Source organism: Oryctolagus cuniculus, chromosome 15 (assembly GCF_964237555.1).
Source record: "Oryctolagus cuniculus chromosome 15, mOryCun1.1, whole genome shotgun sequence".
Taxonomy (NCBI): domain Eukaryota; kingdom Metazoa; phylum Chordata; class Mammalia; order Lagomorpha; family Leporidae; genus Oryctolagus; species Oryctolagus cuniculus.
The window spans coordinates 24518945-24531013 of NC_091446.1; the positions used below are offsets into that span (position 1 = coordinate 24518945).

At 39.8% G+C, this 12069-nt stretch overlaps 1 long non-coding RNA gene across 2 annotated transcripts in view; it reads left to right on the plus strand.

The window, feature by feature from the left end:
• The window catches only part of LOC127484237 (uncharacterized), a 112595-nt gene that overhangs the window by 88753 nt on the left and 11773 nt on the right, over window positions 1-12069 (plus strand). For both annotated transcript variants that reach the window (XR_007911104.2, XR_007911106.2), the window contains one exon: window positions 6906-6983. This is a non-coding gene — a long non-coding RNA (uncharacterized lncRNA). The remainder of the gene's footprint in view (window positions 1-6905; window positions 6984-12069) is intronic.

The following is a 12069-nucleotide window of genomic DNA, read 5'->3' on the forward strand; positions in this document are numbered from 1 at the left end:
ACAAAACAATCCAGCTAAAGTGGGCTAAGGATATGAACAGGCACTTTTCAAAGGATGAAATACAAATGGCCAATAGACACATAAAAAGATGGTCAGGATCACCAGCCAGCAGGGAAACACAAATAAAAACCACAATGATATTTCTTCTCACCCCAGTTAGAATGGCTATCATCCAAAAACAAACAAACAAACAAACAAAAAAATTCTGGCAAGGATGTTGGGGGAAAAGTACCCTAACACACCATTGGTGGGAACGTAAAGTAGCAAAACTAGAAAAAACATACTAAAATGGATAAAGTATTACATTGTACATCAACAGTCAGGACAAGAGCTGATCAGGTCACTGTTTCTCATAGTGTCAATTTTATTTATTTATTTATTTATTTATTTTTGTTCTAGTACCATTGGTTGAACTCTGTAATTAACACACAATTATTCTTAGGTGTTTAAATTTTAACTGAAAAGTGATCCCTGTTAGGAATTTGGAAAACATTATGCTGAGTGAAATAAGCCAATCCCAAAGGGACAAATACCACTTGTTCTCCTTGATAGGTGACAACTAACTGAGCACCAAAAAGGAAACCTGTTAAAGTGAAATGAACACTATGAGAAACGGTGACTTGATCAGCCCTCACCCTGACTGTTGATGAGCAGCTTAATATGTTATCCCTCTTAGTATTTTTTTTGTTTGTTCTACTTAATACTTTTGATTGAATACTGTAATCAATACACAATTCTTCTTAAGTGCTGAAACTTGACTGAAAAGTGATCGCTGTTAAATGTAAGAGTGGGAATAAGAGAGGGAAGAGATGTGCAATTCGGGACATGCTCAAGCTGACTTACCTCAAACAGTAGAGTTAGAAACATACCAGGGGATTAGAATTCAATCCCATCGAGGTGGCATATACCAATGCCATCTCACTAGTCCCAGTGATCAATTTCTGTTCAGAATTGATCGTAATGATAGGACTAAGAACCAAAGGGATCACATAAACAAGAATAGTGTCTGCAAATACTAGCTGATAGAATCAAAAAGGGAGAGAACGATCCAACATGGGAAGTGAGATACACAGCAGACCCATAGAATGGCAGATGTCCTAAACAGCACTCTGGCCTCAGAATCAGCCCTTAAGGCATGCAGATCCAGCTGAAAAGCCCATGAGAGTATTTCAGGCATGGAAAGCCAAGACACTCTGGGGGAAAAAAAAAAAAAACCCTAAATGAAAGATCTCCGCGAGTGAGATCCCAGTAGAAAGAACGGGCCATCAAAGAAGGAGGTACCTTTCTCTGAAGGGAGGAAAGAACTCCTACTTTGACCATGGCCTTGTCTAAATATGATTAGAGTCAGTGAACTCAGGGGGCTTCCATACCCTTGGCAACTCATGCAACAGCCTAGGGTGATTACTGAGGCCATAAACAAGAGTGTCAATTTGTTAAGTCAACAACAGGAGTCACTGTGCACTTACTCCTCATGTAGGATCTCTGTCCTTAGTGTGCTGTACATTGAGATTTAATGCTATAAATAGTACTCAAACAGTATTTTTCACTTTGTTTCTGTGTGGGAGCAAACTGTTGAAATCTTTACTTAATGTATGCTAAACTGATCTTCTGTATATAAAGTGAATTGAAAATGAATCTTGATGTGAATGGAAGGGGAGAGGGAGTGGGAAAGGGGAGGGTTGCGGGTGGGAGGGACGTTATGAGGGGGAAGCCATTGTAATCCATAAGCTGTACTTTGGAAATTTATATTCATTAAATAAAAGTTTAAAAAAAAAGTAGCAAAACTATTACAGAAGACAGCATGGAGGCTCCCAGCCATTCTACTGCTGTGAATTTACCCAAAGGAAATGAAATCAGTATATGAAAGAGTTACCTGTACCCTCACATTTGCAGCACCTCAATTCACAATAGCTAAGGTGCAGAATCAATGCAGATGTCTATCAGCTGATGACTGGATAAAGAAATTGTGGCATACATATATTTATACACAAACACACACACATGCACATATACAAACACACTTTATAAGTACTACTTGGCCCTAGAAAATAATGAAATCCTGTCTTTCACAACAAAATGGATGCAATTCAATACCATTATGCTTAGTGAAATAAGCCAGTACCAAGAAGACAAATATCACATGTTCTCCCTGATAAAAGGTAATGTATGTGAGTGGACATTTTGAGATTTATTATTTATATAGGCCTTGTCTATATGCCTGAAGTACAGTGATATTTCTACTTACTATTTGAAGAATTCTTTATTTAGTGGAGGATTAGGATTGTGATTATAAAATAAATTGAAAATATGTCATTGCAAAAATTAAAAGAAAAATAAGAAATGAGAGAGGAGGGAAGGCAGGAGTAGGGAGAAAGTGAGGTTAGGGTGGAATGTATCATATTCTTAGAACTGTATATATGAAACACATAAAGTTTGTGCCTTTTATGTAAATTTTAAAAATTAAAATTAATAACAGGTGACCATTTGCAGGCGCTGCGTCTCAACAGGCTAATCCTCCGCCTTGCGGCACCAGCATACCGGGTTCTAGTCCCGGTTGGGGCGCTGGATTCTGTCCTGGTTGCCCCTCTTCCAGGCCAGCTCTCTGCTTGGCCAGAGAGTGCAGTGGAGGATGGCCCAAGTGCTTGGGCCCTACACCCACATAGGAGACCAGGAGGAAGCACCTGGCTCCCGGCTTCGGATCAGCGCGGTGCGCCGGTCGCAGCGCACCGGCTGCAGTGGCCATTGGAGGGTGAACCAATGGTAAAGGAAGACCTTTCTCTCTGTCTCTTTCTCACTGTCCACTTTACCTGTCAAAAATAAAAAAATAAAATTTAAAAAAAGGTGACTATCATAGAAATCTTTCAAATATAGAAAGTAACTAACTGATCTATTTATATGCAATGAGTCAAGGAAGAAATTAAAAGATAAACTAGGAGGCCGGCACCATGGCTCACTAGGCTAATCCTCCACCTGCGGCGCCTGCACCCCAGATTCTAGTCCCAGTTGGGGTGCCAGTTCTGTCCTAATTGCTCCTCTTCCAGTCCAGCTCTCTGCTGTGGCCCGGGAGTGCAGTGGAGGATGGCCCAAGTGCTTGGGCCCTGCACCCGCATGGGAGAATAGGAGAAGCACCTGGCTCCTGGCTTCGGTTCGGTGTAGCACACCAGCCGTAGCGACCATTTGCAGGGTAAACCAATGGAAGGAAGACCTTTTTCTCTGTCTCTCTCTCTCACTGTCTAACTCTGCCTGTCAAAAAATAAAAAAAGATAAAAATAGAAAAATAATAAAATAAAAAAAGATAAACTAGGGACCAGCATTGGAGTGTAGCAGCTGAGGTCACTGCCTGCTATGCTGCCATCCATACAGGTGCTGGTTCATGTCCCAGTTGCTTCATTTCTGACCCAGTTACCTGCTAATAGCCTGGGGAAAGCAGCATAACATGGCCCAACTACTTGGTCTCCTGCTACCCAAGTGGGATCTCTGGATGAAACTCCTGGCTCCTAGCTTTGCCTGGCTCTGCCCTGACCATTGCAGCCATCAGTGGGAATGAACCAGCAGATGAAAGATCTTTCTCCCTAACAGAGATGGAGGATGAAGTTGGAATTCTTTAATTAGCAGGGTTCCCCCAGTGGAGTAACAAAGTAGCCCTCTCTCCATTGTAAGAAGATATCAGCCAATCCCTCTTGAAGATGATGATAGCCTCAGAAAAATGAACTTTGTGGAGTGAATATACTACACAGGATTAGAAAATCCACAAGCAGTCAAACTCAGAAAGAAGGTTCCAAACAGGCTTCATTTACCACGGTGACAAGGAAAGTACTAATGGCAGAGTTCCAGCATCACTACCTCAGTGGTAGCTTGCCTCTATACATCAGAGCTTATAGTAAGAGATCCTGTGACAGATCTCAGTTCTCTGAAAGCAACAAGCATAATGGGTCCCAAAATAATAGGGGCTAGGTGGCAATGCTAACCTTCTAAAGTCAGTACACACAAGATCACAGTGGCAGCTGCAGGGCCCCAATATACAAAGAGTTATGGAGATGTTTCATAGACTGCAGTGTCCCCAGAGGCAAGAAAGATGAGCATTCCACAAGGCTATTGCTTAGTCTATGTGATCAAAAGAATCAAAACTTGATGACCTGAAGGTAAGGGGTATCCACTGATCCCTTGACAAGATTCAAGTGAATTCATAAGCAACTTTCAAGTGAGTTGTGCAGTCATTTGCTCGGTTGAACATGCAAGGGAGAAAGGAAAATATTTAGGATGATAGGTATTGGACACATGCTCTGACTAGCCATTGACACGCTTTGGAGTGTGACATAAAGCCGACAAGAAATAAAGGAATTAATGGCCTACGTCTGATTCATAGTGGCTCCAGTGGGCCCACAGAAAAACGTGGTGGTAATTGCCTCCGTCCCTAAATGTCCATTAAGAATGGATGCACTTCTAGTTCTCAATTTCCCAATGACAATTCCTTGAGCTAGGATAAGAACTATTACTGTGGAGCAGACTAAATGAGTACTTTGAGATCTGTCCCACTACCACTCCTTGCTACAACAAAGACAATAAATTTTTAAAAATCCTACATTCTAGGTTAAATGACATGTAGTACTTCCCTCAAAGACATAAAAAAGAGATGAGAATGTTAAAAATCTACACTTTGGTAATTTTGAAATACAGCATGCCTATTACCTACTTAGGTAGAATTTAGTAAAATTGATTACTACTAAATTTCTTCAGTATTATTGAATCTTTGTACTCTTTTTTAAATATCACACACATTTGCCAATTCAAGATAGATTAATTTTTTTGAAGAATAAAGAGGGTTGTTCCCCTTCAAACTTGTTTTTAGTTTACCACTCTGGCTCCTAAAATAAATATGAATCATAGTATGCAAAACTAGATTATTCCACAATTAACAAAATAGTGGCTCCAACAGCAGAGCAACATAACCTCTGTAAGCAGAATGTGTCCACCGACCTGGCAAATACTTATTTCCCATCACTATTAGAAGTAGCTCATTTTTAAGTGGAAAGGACAACAATAAACACTTATGGTTCTTCCTGGGATTATGTTAACACTCCCACTCCTTCTCCCAATGTTGTCCAAACACTCTTAATTCATTCAGGCATTCTGTGGACTATCATATTGGAACATCACATCAGAGACATCACTCTGGCTAGAATAGACAAGCAGCAAGAAGTAACAAAGTGGAAACTGGGATCAAGCTAACATGCTCTAAAAGGATGACATCAGTGAAGTTTTTAAGGCCATAGTAGTCTGGAACATGTGCAGTCATACCTTTCAGAGAGAGGGACAGATTATTATCTCTTTCCCTCTCACCAATAAAAATAAGCAAAATGCTTGATAGACTTCTTCAGGTTCTCAAGGTGGTATATTCCACACTTGGTAAGATTATTCTGACACATTTTGCAGGTACTGTGTTCATTTTCCAGCTTGATTAGGGATGACAAAAATAAGTTGTTCTCCAGCTGGTGCAGCAATACAGACAACTCCACCACTCCAGCTGTATTACCAAGCAGACCCTAAAGTACTAGGGCCACACTGCCAAGTGGAATTTGTGCACCACAAAGAGAAGATTCATGGGCTCTGGAGTTGTGCTATCTGCAGCACAGAACTACACATCTTTGAAAAACTGCAAGGCATTCTACTAGGACCTGCTACAGCAAATGCTTTAGAACACGAGACACCAAGTGACCAAATGGCCTGAGTTGCCTATTATCAAGTGAATTCTTTAATGCCAATCAAATCATAAGCTCAGGGGGGCACATTCGCAGTCCACTCTGCGATGGAAATGGTACTTCAGACCTGAAGCACCTGGACAGCCACAGGGCACAAGTAAGCTCTGCCAAGAGAGTTCCAGCCCCTCATGTCGGCTGTCCCTGATTTGCCAGAGCCTCTCCGCTAGCTCACACTTATTGTCATCTGGTGTTACTTCATTATCCAGTCCACGGATACAGGAAAAGGTTGAGCTTGCTTCATAGATGTTTCAGTTCAATATGTTGGAGATGAGTGAAAATAGACTTCATGTGAACTATAACCACACTCAGGAGTGGTTCTGAAAGAGAGCACTGAACCCAAATCCTGACAATGGGAAGAAACCTAGGTATGGCACCTGATCATCCAAACCATTTGAAAAAGAAAGTGACCTAAGAAAAAAATCCACATGGACACCCAGGCCAGGTCAAACAACCCAGATTGTTGGGCAAAGTCCAGTGGAAAGAAAAAGAATGGAAGATGTGTGACTAAGAGACTTGGAAAGAGGCATGTGGATAGACCTACAGGAATTCAACCAAAGTTTGAGGAATTTTCTACCACATGTTAAAGTCCACCAGAATGGTAACCACTCAAAATCCACTAAACCAATGACACTGAAAGATATGGCTTAATGGCATAAGTCATTCTCTCCCGCCTGCCACAATGAGTACAGGGACAGGAGAGACACAGTAGCATGAATGTAAGCTATCTATGAACCAAAAAGCATGGGTTACTACTGTTCAGAGCTGTTCCAGTTTATCAATATGAAGTTTTCTATGTGTTTTACCTGACTCAGAATCTGACTTTGCAACATTGCTTTCAACCAGGTTTTACAACTTTTCAGCAAAGAGGGCACTGTACCTGGAATGGCACATGAGATCCACGGACCCCATTATAAACCAAACTACTCAGAATCCACAGAACTAATATGACAGTTCTTTTAATCTTTTAATGTCACAGCTAAGGTACAAGCTTGAAGATGATAAGGATCCAATATGCAGTGTAAATCAACATACATTTTATGGCTACTGTCTGATCAGTCTGAAAAGATACATAAATAAGAATGCCTTTATAGAGTGTTATACCTGGTGATCAAGTTTGGGAATTGATACTTTTTCTTGTAATTACAGAGGCTGTATGTCTGCAAGTCCTGGTCCACATGATGTGAAATATTTCATCAAGAGACACAGAATGATTTCTATTGAATTGTAAGTTATGACTCTCATCAGTTTCTTTGTGTTCCTCATACTAAGAACTCAGCAAGGAATAAAAGGGTGCCAACATCATGGCAGTGTTAGTTGACCATGATCATCAAGAGGCAGTGGAAGCTATTTTGGCATAGTCAGGGAGAGGAATATTCTTGGCACCAATGCTTTTCTTGAGGCTGCAGTACACATTGTAAGTGGAAAACACAATTAAACCCACCAAATATTAAGAAGAGCTTGCTAACATAAACTAAGACTCCCTCAGGATGAAGGTTTTGTTCCATTCTGGAAAAGCCATCTATACCAGCACAGGTGCTGGTTGTTGGAAAGAGGGATAAGGATGGGTGGTGGAGGAGGGGGGTGATAATTAGTTTTGACCTAGAAATCGACTGCAGCAAGAAGCTGTAGTTATCACTGTGTACCTTGCCTTGATAGAATATTCTTCCTGAACACATTCTTGTCCATCCATACCTCATGCTCATAACTATAACCGCTACACTGAACAACTCTCAGAAATGTTGCCATATTTTATTACTAATGTATATGTCTGTAAACAGCATTTACTATTGTACTCCATTTTAAAATATCATTCTGTAAGTACTCTTCAGTAACATAGCTTTATCACTAGACATAAAGTTTATGAGACATCCATTTTTATGTTTGTATCTCTAGGTCATTTATCTTAGGAGTTGTATACTATTCCAGTGTATGAATATTTGAAAAGGTATATATCTACTCTTCTGTGTCTATTTCCAATTTTTTCAAAAATAATTACAAACAATGGTGCTCTAAATACTTCCTTATACATCTTGTTTGGCATAGATGTGAGATTTTTCACTACAGAACATACTCAACATTGGAACTGATAGGTCTTTGGCTATGTACATCTTTTACTTTATGGCGTACTGCCAAAAATGCTATCAAATTAGATCTGCCATTTTGTATTCTCATGAGCTGTGTATGATAGATTACATAAATCCTCACCATTACTCACATATGATATTGTCAGATTTAACATTTTGCTCCCCTATGGCAGGTGTTGTGGCCTAACAGTTAAGCCACCACTTCAGATGCCTTTATCCCATATCCCAGGCAATCCAATTCAAGTCTGGCTTCCTGGTTATGAACATCACAGGATGCAGCAATGATGGCTCAAATACTTGGGCCCTTGACACCCATAGGAAAGATTCTGGTAGAGTTCTAGGCCCATGGCTTCAGCCTGGCCTTGAATTGGTTACTGTGGGAATTTGAGGAGTAAACCAACCTCTCCCTTTCAATACCCTCTCTCCCTTTCAAAAAATATATAAATACAAAAATAAATGACTAAACAGTAATTGAAAAATATTTTCTCATCTATTGGTTGAAAACCTTTGATCCCTGTGGATTTAATTTGCATTTTAATGGATAACTAGGGGAAAATATTTTCATGTATTCCCTGATTATTTATATTAACTTTTTATGAAATGCATATTAATATTTGCTAGTTACAAACATCTTTAGCTAATCAGTGGTTTGTTTTTTAACTTTTTATGCTGAGAGGATATAATTTTAATATATAAGCCATGGCAATCTTTTCCTGGCCATTTATTGTTTGCATGTGTTGGGATAACAATTTCTCACTAAAGCATGTAAAGACACAAAAAATATAAAAATTTAATAAAAAGGTGAAAAGACAAAAATCACCAATATTGCTAATATTACTTCAGATTCACAGTCATTAAGAGAATAAGTGAACACCACAAGTAACTATACACTTTCTTGACATCTTAGACTAAACAGACCAATTTCTGAAAAACTATAAAATACAAATTTTCTAATGTGAGTATGAAATACATAGATAGAATATAACTATGGAGGAAATTTAACTCAAATTTCTTTGAGAAAGACATTTCCAGACCCAAATGATTTCACTAAACAATTCTACTGAACAGATAAATAAGAAATAATATCAATTCTACAAAATTAACTGCAGAAAAGACAATGATTGGAGCCAGCACTATCATGCAGTGGGTTAAACCACTGCCTTTGATGCAGCATTCCATATGAGTGTTGATTTGAATCCTAGGTTCTCCACTCTCAATACAGCTCCCTGCTAATGCACCTGGGAAAGCAGCAGAAGATGGTCCAAGTGCTTGGGTTCCTGCCACCCACGTGGGAGACCTAAATGGAGCTTCTGACTCCAGGCTTTGGCCTTACCTAGACCTGGATGTTCAGCCATTTGCAGAGTGAACCAGCAGATGAAGATCTCTCTCTGTGTGTCTGTGTCTCTTGCTCTAACTCTGCCTTTCAAATTCAAGTTAAAAATCTTTAAAAAAAAAAAAAAAAAAAGAAACACAAAGAGTTACCCAAAAACTTCATGGAAAATATTATCGTGAAAGAAACCACACATGTACTAAAAATTTTTTGCACGAAAATAATTTTTTTCACAACTTTTTGAAGTGCCCTTGTGAAAGGGAACATTCCCCAACTCAGTTTGTAAAGTCGTTTGTATCCCCATCACAGTAAAGAAGGCTTTCCAATTCTCCACATCTCTGCCAACTACATTGCCTTCTTTTTCATCATAGCCATCCCAAAAGGTCTGAGGCAATGTCTTGCTGGGTCTTGATCTGCATCTACCTGGTAATGAGTGGTGTTAAGCCATGTTCACGTATCTGTTGGTTTTATATATTTTTATTTATTTTTTAAATTTTGGATTTACATATATGTGAGATATAATAAGTAAATAAATACATGAAATATCTATATATTTCCTGGGAAATGGTGCAATATCTTAGGGATTTACACAGTATAAACCAACCATATCAGGCAATTAACACCTCTATATCCTTTACTATATAATAAATACCTGAGAGAAAATCAATTCAAGTCCTTTCTTATTTTTAGAATTAATTACTTTTTATTTGAAAAAGAGACAGAGATATTTCCACTGCTTGTTTACTTTGCAAATGCTGGAAACAGCCATGGATGGCCCAAGCTGAGTCAGGAGCATGCATATTTCTCTGGGTTTCCCACGTGTGGCAGATACGTAAATACTTGAAGTATCATCTGCTGCCTCCCAGGAAGTTCCTGGGATACAAAGTGGCACTTTCACACGTGGCACCTGTGTCCCAAGCAGCAGCTTAACTCACTGCCCCACAATGCCAGCCCCCACGACCATGTATTTAAAAATACATACTCTAACTCTGTATCCAAGTTTCAGGAATCAAATTCTTTTTTCTTAACATTTATTTATTTATTTATTTGAAAGGCAGAGTTACAAAGAAAGAGAGAGGGAGAGACACGTAGAGAGATCTTCCATCCACTGGTTCACTCCCAAATGATGGCAATGGCCAGGGCTGGGCCAGGCAGAAGCCAGGAGCCAGAAGTTTCTTCCAGGTCTCCCATGAGGGGCTCAGAAATTTGGGCCATCCTCCTGCTTTCCCAGGTACATTAGCAGAGAGCTGGATTGCAAGTGGAGCAGCAGGGACACAAATGGGCACCCACATGGGATGCCAGAGTCACAGGCCACAGCTAAATCCTCTGCAGCACAGGTGCCAGCCCTAGGAATCCAATTCTTAATTAATCTACTGGGCTTCATCTCTCTTGCCCTTTATGAAGTTTCCCAGCTGTGAGTTCAGGCAACTTCTCATGCCGACTTTTCTCTCTTGTATTGTCCTCAGAGTAGTTGTCATTTTCTCCATCATTTACTAATTTTATTTTAGCCAATGGTATCTAAGCAGTTTGATGGATGGGGAAAGTTTGAAATAATACAAATGGGAAGGAAAATTGCCTTGTTAAAGATTGCATCTTGTTCCCTTGTGGCTGAATAAGAGTCGCCTATTATTTATCACTTGATATCTAACTTCACACCTAATTTGTCCCACATCTCTAAATGATTTTCTCGAAGTTTGGGATGAAGTACAAAGACTCCCATCCTTTCCAGGCTTCAGACTGATAGAAATATACAATCGTTCATCAAATAATTTACAGAAAATATGTATTATGAAAAAACTATGCAGATTTAAAATGTTTGCCTCCAAAATAAATATATCAATTATATATTTCCATAAACCTTCATGGATAGATAGACAGAGATATAGATCTGAGTGAAATAGGGATGAAAATACAAGTTTTAATAATGGTCACACTGGATTTGGAGAACTTGGCTTTATGCTGAGGCTGAAAGGGACTTCTTACTTCTCCTAGTGTATCCACAGTCAGACCTCTGGTGTGAAATTGACCTGAGTTCCTCCCCTGTTGACAGAGAAGCTAGAAGGAAAACACTGGGTCTGCTATAGGCAGCAGAAAAGACAAAAAGGCACTGCACGAAGAGACAAGGGAAAGCCTTTTGCAATTTGAGGCATTTGCTGGTAACGTGGATTAGATGAGCCACTCATCCTCCATAGGGAAGGGAAGAAGGAGTAAAAACACAGACCAGGAGTGATGGTTCCAATACTGTCCCTTCCCAGGCTGGAGAAACACACATTTCTCCTCCTCTGTAAAAACGGGAGCTGGAAAAAGAGGGAGCGAGGGGCTAACTGGTGTTAATCAGCAGTGTAAGAGACTTCTGTAAGCCAAGGAGTGAGCCAAGTTCTCTATTGCCTTCAACTCATTTCATCTTCTCAACAGTCAATGAAATCAAGAGGATGGTTGAAGCATCAGCCTTTTAAATTTGAACAAGTGCACCTCGGAGAGATGAAGTGCTTCTGTACTTCCTGGTTCTGTAACACTGAGCAGGAGCAGGATCCAAACCCAAATCTGACCAAGTCCAAACCTGAGATTCCACACACCATGCTGCACACGCTCTATGACTGAGTGTGCCCTCCGCAACGACAAACCAGTTAGGATAGATGGGGACCTCTAGGAAGGAGACTCCCTCCAGATAACCATGGGAGCCTGGGTCAGGGTAAAAGGATTACTTCCAGGAGACTCTACACAAACACAACTGCCTGGTTACTAAGTGGGTTGAGTCCGTTTATTTGTATTATTTAAGGTTTCCTTAGAAAGTGCATTATAAACAGATACACATATGCATACATCACTTTGATCCAATTCAATCCTAAGAATTTGTTTTATGCTTCTATCTGAAAGGAGGAGGCTCACGCATAGA